This window comes from Chrysemys picta, chromosome 8 (genome assembly GCF_011386835.1).
Source record: "Chrysemys picta bellii isolate R12L10 chromosome 8, ASM1138683v2, whole genome shotgun sequence".
Lineage (NCBI taxonomy): Eukaryota > Metazoa > Chordata > Testudines > Emydidae > Chrysemys > Chrysemys picta.
Window position 1 is genome coordinate 102,658,102 of NC_088798.1, and position 15,256 is coordinate 102,673,357.

Sequence of the window (15,256 nt, forward strand, 5' to 3'; positions counted from 1 at the left end):
TAGGTGGACAGAGAGCTACAGGAAGGATTGTGCAGGAGACCCAGGGACAGAGGTGGGAGCTACAGGAAGTGGGTTGATTCCTGTGGCCGACCCTGGAGCAGGGAGACTCCCAGGCAAATGTCCTGTAGGAGGACTGGAAAAGAGCTGTCAGGAGTAGGCTCTGGCAGGAAGACCTCTTCTGGTGGGTGGGGTATAGAGAGCACAACTTGTAGATGGCTCTGAGGCCAGTGCCCTGTAGAGTGAGACCGTGTAGGGAATAGCTAGCCCTGCAGAAGACCCAAGGTTAGGGGGAAGAAACAAGTGATGTGGAATTTGTGCAACCAGTTTTTATGTGGAAGAAATAAAGCTGAAGCCCTGAGAGAAAAAGCGTCCTGACCCAAGCTCTGGGTGTGGGGTCAATCCTTCCTGAATCATAGAATATCAGGGTTGGAAGGGACCTCAGGAGGTCATCTAGTCCAACCCCCTGCTCAAAGTAGGACCTATCTCCAGACAGATTTTTGCCCCAGATCCCTAAATGGCCCCCTCAAGGATTGAACTCACAACCCTGGGTTTAACAGGCCAATGCTCACTGGGCTGGGCAATAGAGTTGCTACCCCAAGGTACAAAACTCAGGACATCTGGGCTGATCCTGAGCCCATAAAACTGGACAGCTGGCAGCCTGTACTGAGCACCCGTCCAGATTCCCTGGACAACTACCTCAAAGGGACAATTGTGAGAAAACCGACATGTGGCAACCCTACTGGTCTGGGGAGAGAGGCCTGGAGCTTACAATGCCCCTCAAAATGGCTACAGGTCATTCCTTTTCAGTCCAGCTGCCAAGCAGTTGCATCCCAGTCCTTCTTTGCGGTCCCCCTCCCTCACACACTCCTCCCATAATCGCACCATTGGGTTACTACAGTCTATTCTCAGTCAGGGCCCATTCCCTAAGGAGCCCAAGTACAAAAAAAAAAATGTTTAATTTATTCAAAGCTACGAACCAGGATGCCACGACTGACTAATAAAGCATCATGCTTCAGACTGGAGCCTGAACAGCACAGGTTAAAGTTTTCCACAGAGGTTACATTTTTGTAGGGAGTTTAAAGACATACAATTTACCAGACCAAGAACATTGTAGGGAAAACTGACCTAGTTCCAACTCTTCAGAGAATAAATTAACACCCCGTCTCCCTCTCCCAGTTGAATGTGTTAGAATGAACTGTAAAATCTAATCAAAAGGAGCCAGCCTGTTGTTAGTTGTTGATATGTACAGCTCAACAGCTTATTTGTGTCTCTTACATTTGGAAAGCGCTATAGTGAAAATCCGACGAGAAGATATTTTATTTTGAGAGCGTGTTTGACTTTTCTGTCCATTCCCTGTTTCAGTGGAGTAGGGCTAGGAAGCTCTTTCACACGCCTCACTTTGAGATTTCAGCTCCATTTGCTTCGAGTTCTTGTAGCTGAGCCAAAGGATTAAAAAAAAAAAAAAGGCTGAACATTTCCACAAATGAATTCCAGATTTCTGGACTGTAAATCCACCTGCATTTTCTCAAGGGTTGTCAACAACTGAGCACATCTGCATGGAGGGCAAAAAATCTGAATACGGTCTTGTTTGTGTTTCTACACCCCATACTCCGGGGATTTATATAACAATATGCTAGAGAAATTAAGGAGCATCTCAAGTGAACTAGATTCGTGGCAAAGTTTTATAGCTACCTTTACAACAACTGACACTGCTACTATGCTTCCACTGTGCACATAGACCCTTCCATGTGACATATCTTTATTGATTTTACAAATTTCAAATAAATTAAAAAGCTAGTGGATGACAAAGCATACTTAGTAGGGTTTGTATCATCTAGTCAAATGGGATATAAACTAGACAGCATCCTATAAAGATGTTAATAGGTCAGATTCCTCATAGGGCTTGTCTAGGCAGCAAGTTCCGGTATGGAAAGCCAGGGTGTGAACCTAGAGTGCACCAAATTGCTGCAGGGTAACTGTAGCACAGCACAAGTCCTGGAGTGTGGCTTGATGTACTACTGGAACTTGCTGCATAGACAAGATATTAGTTACACCTGTGCACCAGTATCGGTGTTGAGGGGGTTGCACAGGTGCAACTGAGACATTGGCCCAGTGACTTTATATTTTGATGGTGCCTTTCAACCCAAAGGACCCAGAAGCACTCCAGAAATATTTCAAATTATAAATAGAGTTATAAGTGGCAACCGATTAACAGCACACACACCCTGCCATTATTGAACTGTTTAGAGGCCACATGTACACAAGTATTCCCGAAGGTGTCAGTAGGACTATTTGTGTGAATAAGGCAAACAGGGTATGGCCCCAGGACAAGACATGAAGAATGCTATGTTCACTTGAAGCTTATTTGATCAGAGAACCTGGATTAAAACCCTTATTCTTTTGAAAAATGCTATGGGCTCTTTAATAACCGCAAGAGGATCAGGACCTCTGTTTTATGTCTCCTCAGAAAGGCACCAGCTCCTCCTGCGGGACAGTGTTCCTGACAGCCTACTGGGTCATTAGTTCAAATACTGACTCAGAGGGAAGAATGCCATCCTTATGATGTGATAGAACAGACCTGGGCTTGTAACAGCCTTCAGAGTCCCTCCACTCCACTATTCTATACCTAGCTACTAATCACCAAATTTTTCAGCCTGACATTCTTAGTCAGAATGGGGCAAGGTGTTTACTGTTTTTGCCTCTGCTATTGTTCCTGTAAAATGACTTCCGAATAAAACTTCATTGTGTGTATAGGAAGCTTTACTGGCAAGGAAAAGAGCTAGAGCAAGAGTTTCTTCTTAAATGGAAAAATATTTAGGGGAAAAAGTTGCAAAGTATCTACATTTCCTGGGTTCCAGACAGTTCCCCACTAACTTCCCTGGAAGTGATAGATTTAAGGGCTTACAAATGTTTTCTTTAAACAGCATATGGGAAATACTGAGGCTTTTTCAGAAATATGGCTTTGTACTCACCAGCATCTCTCTTCTGAATGAACTGGAGCTGCCTTAAAGTCAGACTTGCACTCATTGATAGTTGTTCCCAAACAAATCTTTCTTGCCCACACAAAGACATACTCACATGTATATAGTCCTCATTTAGCTGTATGAAAATGCATGTTGTTCAAGTGAGTCCACCTACCATGCAATCCAGATTGAACCTATCCTTATTTACCAGTCCAGTCTTTTGGTCATTTGCAAACTTCATCAGCAGTGATTTTATATTTTCTTCCAGATTATTGATAAAAATGGGCAGAAAACTGGTCCCTGTGGCATAGGTAAGCTATAGTGTTTTAGAGCTTTCCACTGGTGGTACATTTTGGGTAGAGAATCTGCTGGGAATGAAATCCTATTCGTATGTAGTCTAATGTGCTCTTCCAATGGTCAGTACTAATGTATCTCTACTCCATATGGAATAAGGAACACAGTACAATTACTACATTTCTCAGCTTGACACAGCTCTGATCCCAAGAATATAAACCATCATTTTCCAGTTTGCTATTTGAATTGGTTTTAGAGAATTTGGCACAAATTAAGTATATGATGCTATACATGTACTGCATGATCCAGGTTTCCATCTGTCTGTAATACATGCGTCATATGCATCACACTCCTATGGAATTCTACATTTAAGGCTTTTGGAATGGGTCAAGCTGAATTTAGCTGGAGTGAAGAATTCATGTGCATTTTTAGTTCTTGAGCCTATTTTAGTATTCAAGAATATATTGAGGACCATACTGGCAAACTACTTCTATAAAATATTGAAAATATTACTTTTGAATTCATGTCCAATAATGCACCTTATCCTCAGTGAGTAAGGTGACATAGAGGAGTACCTACAGCTTAATTTCTAGACAGATACCCTTATACTGAATGTGGGCTGTCAGAGTCAGACTACTGTTTACAAGTAGTGAGTAGCTAACCCAGTTTCATTAGTTTTTACTCCACTTCACTTTCTAGGTCTCATGCAGTAGCACAATGCTGTGATGTTTGGTTACTTACAAACAAACTGTTTTCACAATTTTTTTTAATTTCGTGAAAACATGTTAATAATGCACATGTTAATAATAATGCACGTTAATAATTTTTGTAAAGCTTTTCCCCTAAATTTTGGGCCTCAACTAGAGCACCCGTCTTTCTCTGTCACAGAGTTTGATAAACTACGATGGCTGTACATTTGGTCTATTATATTATTATTATTAGGTATCTTTTTATATTTTCTACAAATCTAAATAAATTAAAACACTTTCTAGGTACTTATATGGCCTTCATCGCCAGAGCATCTGAGCACATCACAGCAATGAATTAGTTATATTCTCACAACACCCCAATGACATACAGAAGCATTATTCCCATTTTACCGATAGGGAAACCGAGGCACAAGGTAGCTTAAGTGACTTGCCCAAGGCCACCCAGAAAGTCAGTGACTGAGCTGAGAAATGAACTTGGATCTCTCAAGTCCCCATCCAATGCCCTATCCACTATATCATTCTTTCTCAAGAAGTTCTAATGTTTAACACTTTAAAAATACAAATTAACTTAAGCAACCAAAAACGAATGTGTCCCAAGCCACAAACCAGAAAAGGGAGAAAAACCTCAACATACACACTCCAGAAAAGGCCACATAACATCCGCTAGTCTTCAGCTTCTCCTTCTTCTCACGCACCCAGCCGCTCTTTCCTCTATAGAAGCTTGGGAAGAGAGAGAGAAGCTTTGTCAAACACTTTGTACACAAAATCTATTCTAAACATATTCGTTTAATGCCAAGAGCCAGCCCCGTATTTCAAGTGAAGAGAAGTTCTGAGAACACCTCACTAATAACTGGATTATTATAGGCTACCTGAATGTATGTTTTTCAGACAGGTTGGGAAAACCAGAGCCGTTCCAAGAGACAAATGTGATACAGAAGGAAGAGTGCTGCTCCTTCAAATGAATAAAGCTTTTACAACCTTCCATGAAAGATTAAAAACATTATTCAGGTTATTTTACAAATCAAAAAAAAACTAGGAAAATCAAAGTCAGTTATTCCTCCTCCTCCTCTCAATGATATGAAATGAAGCTATAGTTTTACTCTGAACCTTCACGTTGTTCATCCTTGACTTGACCATTAAAGCTGTGAAACAAAATAAGATTTCACCACTGCCTTTTACCTTGTGTAGTCAATACACCTGTGCAAAGTGAACAGTTCCCCAGTCACAGAGATAAGTGACCACACCACTTGCAAGGCTGTGGAGAATATGGCTCTTTGAATACAATTAAGCTTTGCCCAAATAGTAACAGAACATTAGCCAAATAAACTGGAATCTACATGGTCTCTAGAGACCAAGAGCAACTGAGGTAATTTATAGTCTGAGCTTACTCTTAGGGTAACCTTTTAAAAATAGGGCGTAAATGACTTAGGAGCCTACGTTCCATTTTTAAAAATGACTTAGGCCTGACCTACACTAGAAAATTAAGTCAATTTAACTATGTCACTCAGGGGTGTGAAAATTCCTCTACCCCTGAGTGGCGTAGTTAAGCCTACCTACCCCCCAGTGTAGACAGTACTAGGTTACCAGAAGAATTCTTCTGTCGACCTAGCTACTGCCTCTCAGAGAGATGGATAACCTGCACTGATGGGAGAACCCCTCCGGTCGGCATAGGTAGTCTACCCTGAAGTGCTGCAGCAGCGCTACAGTAGTATTTTAAGTGTAGACAAACCCTTAGACTCTTAGCATGAGACTTTAGGCCCCTAGGAGTTTAAGGCACACTGTCAAAAGTGACTTAGGCACTTAAGTCAAGTCAAATTTGTTAGTCTCTAAGGTGCCACAAGTACTCCTGTTCTTTTTGTGGATACAGACTAACATGGCTGCTACTCTGAAACCTGACTTTTTGCATTATTCATCCAACACTAGTCTTATATCTGTATGTGTGTGTCACTTGTTAGGCTTTTCTGGTCTAGATAGAATTTATTTTGATAAGGAAAAGAAACAACTTGGTCAATTTTATCCAGCAGCTGTTCACTCTTGAAAGTGAGATAAATCCTCAGAACTTTTGCCAAATCATTTTGCAATGACGTATACTCATTTACTTTAAAATCCCTTTCTAGTTTTCCCACAAAATGGTACATCAGAAGTAACATACACTATAAAGGGAGCCTAAACAGGTAAAGTGCATTCAGGGAAAGATTTAAATTGTTAACCCCATAGATCAGGTTTTCTCAAACAGGGGTCGCCGCTTGTGTAGGGAAAGCCCCTGGCGGGCCGGTGTGAGCCCCGTCCGCGGGTCCGGCCGATCGCGGCTCCCACTGGCTGTGGATCGCTGCTCCGGGCCAGTGAGAGCCGCGATCGGCCGGACCTGCGGACGGGGCTCACACCAGCCCACCAGGGGCTTTCCCTACACAAGCGGCGACCCCTGTTTGAGAAACCCTGCCATAGATTTTAGTCATCCAAGTATAAAACTTTCCAAGAGAATGTCACAGCATGTGCATTACGTTCACCAGTGCCCCCAGTGGTTAGCAGCAGGATGACTACTGTACTTCTAGGGAATATAAGAAAAGTTGTTCACGATAGGGATCAATAAATATCCATGGAAGTGCAAAGATTAACCTGATTTTATAATATTAAAAGCCCCCAAAACTCTGTTCTGAAACACAAGCCCACAAACGTTTCTAGCTTCTCTTGAAGCTTCTTCTCTGCAAACTATTCTGAACAAGCTTTGAGTGGCCTGTCCAATGCACCCTAAAACAGTGACATTAAAACAATCAAATCAAGCTAATTTATCAAGGGGCATGCCTTAATTAATATATCAAGCCTGCTCTCTGCTTAGGAATTCCTAAGGCAGCGCCATCTCACAGGGTTGTTGTGTGGATAAATACACTAAAGATAACGAGGTGCTCAGATACTCGGGTGCTGGAGGCCATATAAGAACGTAGATTCTTAGAACTTAGATTCATATAAGAACTCCTGATTCTGACATACTATGTAATCTTGGGTAAATCATAGGCCATCATCATACAATGAGCTCCGTGCCCAATTAATGGAAGCCTGCCCACATGGCACTTATTGTAGGATTGGGGCCTTAGCCTCTGTTTGCAATCAGTATATCCAGCTATAAAATGGAGGTAACACTCATCTCACCCATAGGGGTGTTGTAAAAATTCATTTTTGTTTATAAAGTTCTTTGAGGCCCTTGAATAAAAGTTGTCACTTCGCATGATCAGTCTAGGGCAGTGGTTCCCAAAGTGGGGTTCGCAAACCCCTGGGGGTTCGCAGAACGTTTCAGGGGGTTCGCAAGAAAAATTTCATTAATGGCGGCCAGAGGACTCTGCTGGGACCCAGTTGCAGGGCAGACAGCCCGAGCCCCAGGGAGAGCGGGGCCGGGCAGTTTGAGCTGGCAGCCCGAGCCCCCTCCACCCCCCCTGTCAGCCAGGGAGCCGGCAGCCCGAGCCTTGGGGAGAGCGGGCAGTTTGAGCCGGCAGCCCCAGCCCTCCCCTGTCAGCGGGGGAGCCAGCAGCCCCGAACCCCAGCACTCCATGCGGGGTGCAGGTGGCAGCTTGGATCCCTGTCCTTGTCAGGCAGGGGAAGTTTGCATCCAGGGCAGTCAGCAGGGGGCCATGCTGAACATGGGGGGGGGGATCCAAGCTAATCTGTTCCTCCCAGGGCACCTTCCTCGGCAGAAGAAAAGCTGTTTGCGAGCCAAACCAGCCAGAAGCATGTTGTAGCCAGTGTAGGAGTGTTAAGGTGTCTCAGTAATTGTCCTTCTCTCTGGAGTGCTGATTTGCTTCAGTGAGTGAATCTTCTCAGTTTCTAGTTCGTTGGTTGTTAGCAGTCTCTCTCTCTGTTATTTTTATTAGAACTTTTGTACACAAGTTCAGTGGATAAGTGGCTGAAAAAGGAAAGTGTAAAGACGCTGGAATCAGCTGGTGTTTCCTCAAGTCCACACTGTGGAAAATCTACGTCTAATGATCGTGATGGTCCTGGAAAGTCACTTACAAAGAAAAGAAAATATGACGATGATTATATAAAATATGGCTTTACATGCATTGGTGATCAAGAATGTCCAAAGCCACTGTGTGTGATTTGTGGTGATGTTCTAGCAAACAGCAGCCTCAAACCTTCTCTACTTTGGCACCATTTAGAAACTAGGCATCCTGCACAACTCAACAAGCCTGTTGATTTTTTCAAGCGAAAATTAGCTGAGAAGAAAAGTGACATTACCAGTTTTATATCCAAAGCAAGTACTGATCATGAAAATGCACTTGAAGCGTCATACCGCATGAGCTACCGAATAGCAAAAGCATCAGAACCCCATACCATAGCAGAGAGCTTGATTGGTCCATGTATAAAAGACGTAGTTCATTGCATGCTCGGAGAAAAGGCTGCAGAAAGGATTGACATGGTACCTTTGTCCAATAATACGTTGTCACGAAGAATTAATGACATGTCAAATAATGTAGAGACCACAATTGTACATAGAGTGAAAAATAGTCCATATTATGCTACACAGTTGGATGAATCAACTGATGTAGCTAATCTAGCTATTTTGCTACTGTTTGTACGTTATGTGAATGAAGGTCTGGTTGAAGACTTGTTGTTTTGCCGACCACTGGAAGAATGTACAACTGGAGAAGATATCTTCGATCTGATTAATGCATATTTTCAAGAAAAGGAAATAGATTGGTCTCGTTGCCTAGGCATTTGCACTGATGGGGCCACATCAATGATGGGGAAGTATACTGGATTTGTAGCTTGAACAAAAAAGGTTGCATCAAAAGTCTCTTGGACTCATTGCAGCATCCATAGACAAGCCCTTGCAACAAAACGCATGCCAGAGGGACTGAAGGAAGTGCTGGACAATGCAGTGAAAATGGTGAATTTCATAAAATCATGGCCAACAAATTCCAGAATATTTCACGTACTCTGTGAAGAAATGGGTATTATACACGACTGTGTGTTGATCCATACTGAAGTTAGATGGCTCTCAAGGGGTAAAATCCTTGTGCGCTTGTTTGAGATTAGAACGGAAATCCTAGTTTTTTTTCAACAGCCACCCTTTCCACCTTGCCAGCTGTATGGAAAATAATGTCTGGCTCCAGAGCCTAGCTTATTTAGCAGATATTTTCTCAAGAATTAATGACCTAAATTTATCTCTTCAAGGCCTCCATATAACAGTTTTCAATGTGCAAGAGTGAGTTGAATCCCTGATAAAGAAGTTGCAGTTCTGGGGAAGTTGTTTGGAAAACAATCAAACTGAGTGTTTCAGTAATCTTCATGACTTCCTGGCAGAACATAAACTTCAGTTGGATCAGTGCACTAAAACCAATATAATTGCACACCTAAAAGGACTTTGCACAACTTTCAGGGAATACTTTCCAGCTATGTCAGGCGATAATGACTGAATTCGCAACCCTTTTGATGATACCACTTTCTCAACACAGATATTAAACACCAAGGAAAAAGAGAAATTGATTGAGATCTCCTGTGATTACGAACTGAAAAGGAGTTTCAGAAATCTATCATTGATCAACTTTTGGCTGAGTTTAAGAAACGAGTACCCCTTTCTGGCAGAAAAAGCTGCTGCAGTTTTGTTACCATTTTCAACAACATACTTATGCGAGAAAGCATTTTCCTCGTATGCACATCTGAAAACCAAATACAGAAACAGACTTGATGCCGAACCAGACCTGAAACTTTATCTTTCTCCAGTGGTTCCAGACTTCCAAGAGCTATGCAGAGCAAAGCAAGTGAATCCATCACACTGAGGAAATTTAAACTTAAATCCCTGGAAATATTCATTTTTAGGAGGGGGTTCACGAGATGTCACAATTTAGTGAAAGGGGTTCACGGGCTGTTAAAGTTTGGGAACCACTGGTCTAGGGGTATTTCCTTAAACATTCTTTTTACAGAAAGGACTGAAAGCAAGAAGTAAAACAGTCTAATAATTTTCTAGCTACTCACTCCCCAGGCACACAGACATCTGACTCAGAGATTGCCTGTGAGATGGGATCACATAAGTCTCAGTAACAGATAGAACTGAGCTAACACAGATGGAAGTAACAGTGAGGAGGGAAGTAATATTTGGAAATGATAGCTGTGAAACCCCATACCAGAGATAATTACAACTGATCTGTCTTGCATAATATTGGAGGTCTCTGTGCAAAAGTCAGCTCAGCAATAACCAGAAAGAGACAAAACGCCTACAGAAATATGGAAGACCAGCCCTTGACTATTAACCAATCAGTTTCCATTGCAGATTCAGCAAATCTGGACTGATGAGTATGTTTCACAAGACTGGAGAGAATCCATCCAGCTACGGGAAGAAGGCAATAAAACTGTCTAAGAACCACAAAATCATACAATCTCTCACCTCGGTATTTCCTGGTAAATACTTGCAGTAGTGCTGTTAAATTGTTTCTGGATTCTGAACGCAAGAAGACTGCATCAGAATCAATCTGGCTGCCCCAAGAGAATGGGGTGCACAGATTACATTTTCCTGACTGTTAGGGAGCATTTACTTGGTGTTATGCTTTCTGGATCTAGGGTTTGGCATAGGGATGCATGGCTTATCTTTCGAGTCCTTCTATCATCAGGTACTTGAACTTTGCATGAAGGTGGAGTGTAATTCTTGCTGCATCTTGCTGGCAGGTGGATTCACTTAGCTCAAACCAGGATATAAAATAGGCTCGATCCCCTCTCAGGGCAGGGAAGGACCTGCAGTGAAACCCAGCTTAGGAAGAAATTTAAGGCTAAAGTTTATGTTTTGTTATTGGTGTTACCGAGCTGCACAGCAGAATGGAGTAGGCATGTGTATGTTCTGTATGGAGTGGAGTGAGAACTCCACCTACCAGCATTGTCCTTATGACTCTAGAGCAGGGACAGACATCCTGGCCTGAGCTTACCAAAGTGACTAGTAATTTTTGGGTGTCTCCATTTTTAGGTGCTCAACTTAAATTGCCTTAATGGTGCCTGAGTCTCAGAAGCGCTGGACACTCACCCTCTGAAAATCAGGTCCCTTTAACATGTCTAAAGTAGGACATCAAAGATCGCTAGATGTCATCACTGATTTTGCAGCAGGTCTTTATGGTATTATCTTGAGCATCCCATTTATTACATGGAGTAGGATAGGACATCGCCCAGACTTAAAGGCTTGTTACATAAATGTAGGCACCAGATGGACAGCTCGTAATGAATTGTGGAGGAAGCTGTGGTGTCTACATCACTGTCTCACTCAGCAGAGCTAGATTTTATGGAGGAACCGTCAGACTGTGCATACTGATTGGTTGAGAGCCTCCCCTTGCAGCGTAAAGGATGTCAGCACTGTTATTTAAACTGACAACCGATTTGACAGCAGTTTTGATTCCCATAAAAATGGCTTCTGCCGGATCTTCAGCCTTTCCTTTAAGTTTTCCTTAACCTTTTCGTAGCAGAACATGCTGGTGAAAGCAGGCTGTAATAGTGGAGCTCTGCTTTCCATATAAATCCAGGCTCAAACACACACACTGAATCACAATTGCTGCAGTTGGGGGTCATTTTCTCCCCTTCCAGCTAGTTTTTCCTCTTTTCAGGGCCAGGGCCGGCTCCAGGCACCAGCTTAACAAGCAGGTGCTTGGGACGGCCAAGGGAGAGGGGCGGCACCTGCGGCAATTTGGGGGCGGCAGGTCCCTCACTCCCTCTAGGAGCGAAGGACCAGCCGCTGAACTGCCATCGCCGATCGCGGGTTTTTGGTTTTTTTTCCAATTGCCGCCGCCGATCGAGATCGCGGCTTTTTTGTTTGTTTGTTTTGCTTGGGGCGGCAGAAATGCTGGAGCCGGCCCTGTTCAGGGCATCCTCCCTAAGAAACTATTCCTAACACCCTCAGCAACAATATAGTTGCAATGTGTGACGCAGCCAGTGGGGTAGTCCCGGAGTGAAGTTACTTCACTGGCCATGTTAACAGATATGCTCCTCAGTGATTTTTCTGGTAACCAGAGACTGTGCGGTGTTTTTTTCATCTGCTTCTTTCTTAAGTAGCAGCAGAAATGTTTTGAATAAAGCAGAGGAGACTTCTAATCCTTTTGATTATATTCAAGAAAGACAGATTTTAATTTACCTTTAAAATGACTTATTGAAGTCAGACCTGACCTGACCAGACCTGCCAACAAGCCCTCCGTCCCAACCCAACCCCAGGACTCTGCTACAAAATGGCCTTAATGATAAGCAAGAACAGCAGAATTCTTAGCTCTTTGATGCAGTATTTTTCATTACTTATACAGGGATAGCACTAGAAAAACATTATCTGTTAAGAAATTAGTTGATTAAAACTGATTGGGGAATAAGAGCGCTTTCAGATTGGTACCAATGTCCAGGCAGCTATGTTCAGGAAAGCATCAGAGGGCAGGGAGTGAGTTCGCTAACCTCTGTACCGCAGCCGCTTGATGTAATGAGGATTACCTCGTTGTCGATGGATTTCAAATGGCAGTTTGCTTATCTAGGGTATATTTACACTAAAGGATTACCTTTAATTTTTTTCTTTTTATATGGCTTATACCGCTGGGTGAACCCATCAAGGGGTGCTTTGGGATACCAACTCATCACTCCACTGCTGCCATCAACCACTTTTAGAAAGTGGAAGAAATTAAGGAATTTCTGCTTCAGAAGTGGCTTTCCTTAGTCATCTCTACACACATCTGGAGCATGAGGTTCAATCAAGCCTGAGCTATTTCACACAGTGTACTACTATGCTAAGGAGAAATATAGAATGTAAATATTGTCCATATGGGCTTGGAAGTAACAATATTAATATTGCTCCATGACTGAACTGTGCAAAGATGGTGCATGTACTTTTCTCTCTACCTGCAGAATGGCCAAGGACAACCCAGATTAAAGGGGAGGTGACAGGAAAAAGACATCAGATATTCACCTGTACAGCACCCCCTTAATGAAATTAGGTCTCTCTCAAACACAGTAGGGTTGTAAATTAACCCAAAGGGTCAATTCTGCTCCATGTGTCTGAGTAATTCTCATCGCCAGTAATAGAAGTTTTGCCCCTGGAGATAAAGTGAAGGTCACACTGTGGGCTACAGACAACTTAAGGATTTCTTCAACTGTTTGTTGATTTTTTTTCCAATTTGGCTAACTCGGGTGAAGCTCTGCTGTGTGTTGTCCTGCTTTATATGCTATTCGTATTAGAATCACTAGATACTGTATCTTAGCAACACATAAATGTAGTTGAGCTTTGGTTGCTGTGCATTGGAAATCATGGTGAAAGTACTCCTCCCAGAGTAGTCAGTCATGAGGTAGTGTCTGTGACGCACCAGACATGGCCCAGTCACTGTGTCACAAAGGGGACAGTCCAGAATTAACTTTTACTCTCTCAGTGTTGCAATTTTCCGCATGCTTAGCTTTGCTTAAGACAATAGCGTCTACTCCAATTCTGTCGGCTTTTAGAAAGAGACTGATTAGGGCTGGCTAGAAACCAAGAAATACATTTTGATTATTTATTTCCATTCCAGTGCGGAACCCCTTTGAGGGGGTGGGGGGGAAATAGCCCAGTAATAAGAGCCCTGACCTGGGATGTAGGAGGCACAATTTCAAAAGCCCACTCAGGCAAAGCAGGGATTGAACCTAGGTTTACCTCTCCCAACCCAGCTGAGTGCCATAACTGACCAGGCTCCTGGCTAGTTTGGGGTAGTCTCTCTCCCTCCTCTCCCCAAAATCCATCCTGAGAAACATTTCCAATTAAAGTCTCATCCAAAGAGCTGTGTTCCTGTGGAAAAGTCCGCTTTCAACAAATCAGTATGTTCAGATGAAAAGGACATTCAGTCCAGAAGTTCCTGACTAGCTCACACAGAGAGAGCACAAACAGTAGCCATTTTTATTTAATGTGGTCTGTAAAGAACCGTTCACACCTATCACTAATCACATCCTCAGCATTGTTGAAAATAGTGACAAAAACATACCTGGTATGTCAGTGAGACAAAGGCAGATTAAGGTTTCCTGGGGCCCTGGGCCAGAACAAGTGGGGGGCCCCTCCTCACCCCTTCTGCCTGTGGCCACACCCCCATTCTTCCCCTTCTGCCTGTGGCACCGCCCACAGTCCCAGATCTTTCTGCCCCTTCCCCAGGGCCCACCCCTGTTCCACCCAGGGTCCCTCCCATTCTGCCCCCCCCCACTGCAGCCCCACAACCCCTTTTTTCATAGATTCATAGATTCTAGGACTAGAAGGGACCTTGAGAGGTCATCGAGTCCAGTCCCCTGCCCTCATGGCAGGACCAAATACTGTCTAGACCATCCCTGATAGATATTTATCTAACCTACTCTTAAATATCTCCAGAGATGCTTTTGCTCCTTTCTGCCCCTCCCCGCCCCCTCCTCCCCCCCGCAGCCCCAAGACTGGAAAAGCTGCATCCCTGCCCCACAGCTCCAGGGTGCACTGGGGAGTGAGAGCTCCTTCAGTCCCAGGGCCACAGCGGGGGTCTGGATGCTGGGGCTTCCCCCGCCATCCCCTGCGCTTCTGTGGGGGACCAGGGTTGGGATGCTGGGGCTTCTCCCACCCGTCCGGCGTTTCTGCCAGAGAATGGGGTTGGGCACACAAGCTTCCCCTGCCACCCTGCGGCTTCTGCCAGGGATGGGTGGGGGCGCTGAATGGCAGCGAATTTTTTCCAGGGTCCCCCAGTTGGCCAGGGCCCCTCAGCATGGGCCCCGTTGTCCCAGTGGCTAATCCGCCATTGCAAGACTACACTGAGGTGGAGAGGACCAGGTAAGAAGACATTGTTATCTGATAGAAGCAGAGCGACAGTGGCACTGCCAGAGATGGTTTTAGAGTAATAATACAGCTTAGCGTAATGTGACATTTCTGTGCTGGGTGGGGTGTATGGTGCTTCATTAATCATTTCTCTCTCTGGAGCTACATAATTCATTATAAAATTGAAAACTGTTGCACATTGCGTAGTTTTAAAGAGCTTTGCTGCCAAATGGCACCAATGCTCTGTCATATGGGAGCAGCCTAAACTATCCGTGTGGCTACAGCTGGCAAAGGGTGTGTTTGTGTTGCTTTTCTTTCATTGCGGGATGTCTTTTTCAGCTGAAAATGGATGTGTCCTGATCACTCTGAAAACCTCCCATTTCCTGCTTTAGTCACCTCATGCTGTTAACGACTGTCTGTACCAACTCTCCTTGGTGTAGATACAGTCTGTCCTGGCAGAGAGAGTTTTCTCTTTCACAAAGTGATCATCAGAGACGGAGAGCTCTTATAATCATTATTGTTCAACGTTTGCCAATTTTGTCTTAAATAAATAGCGA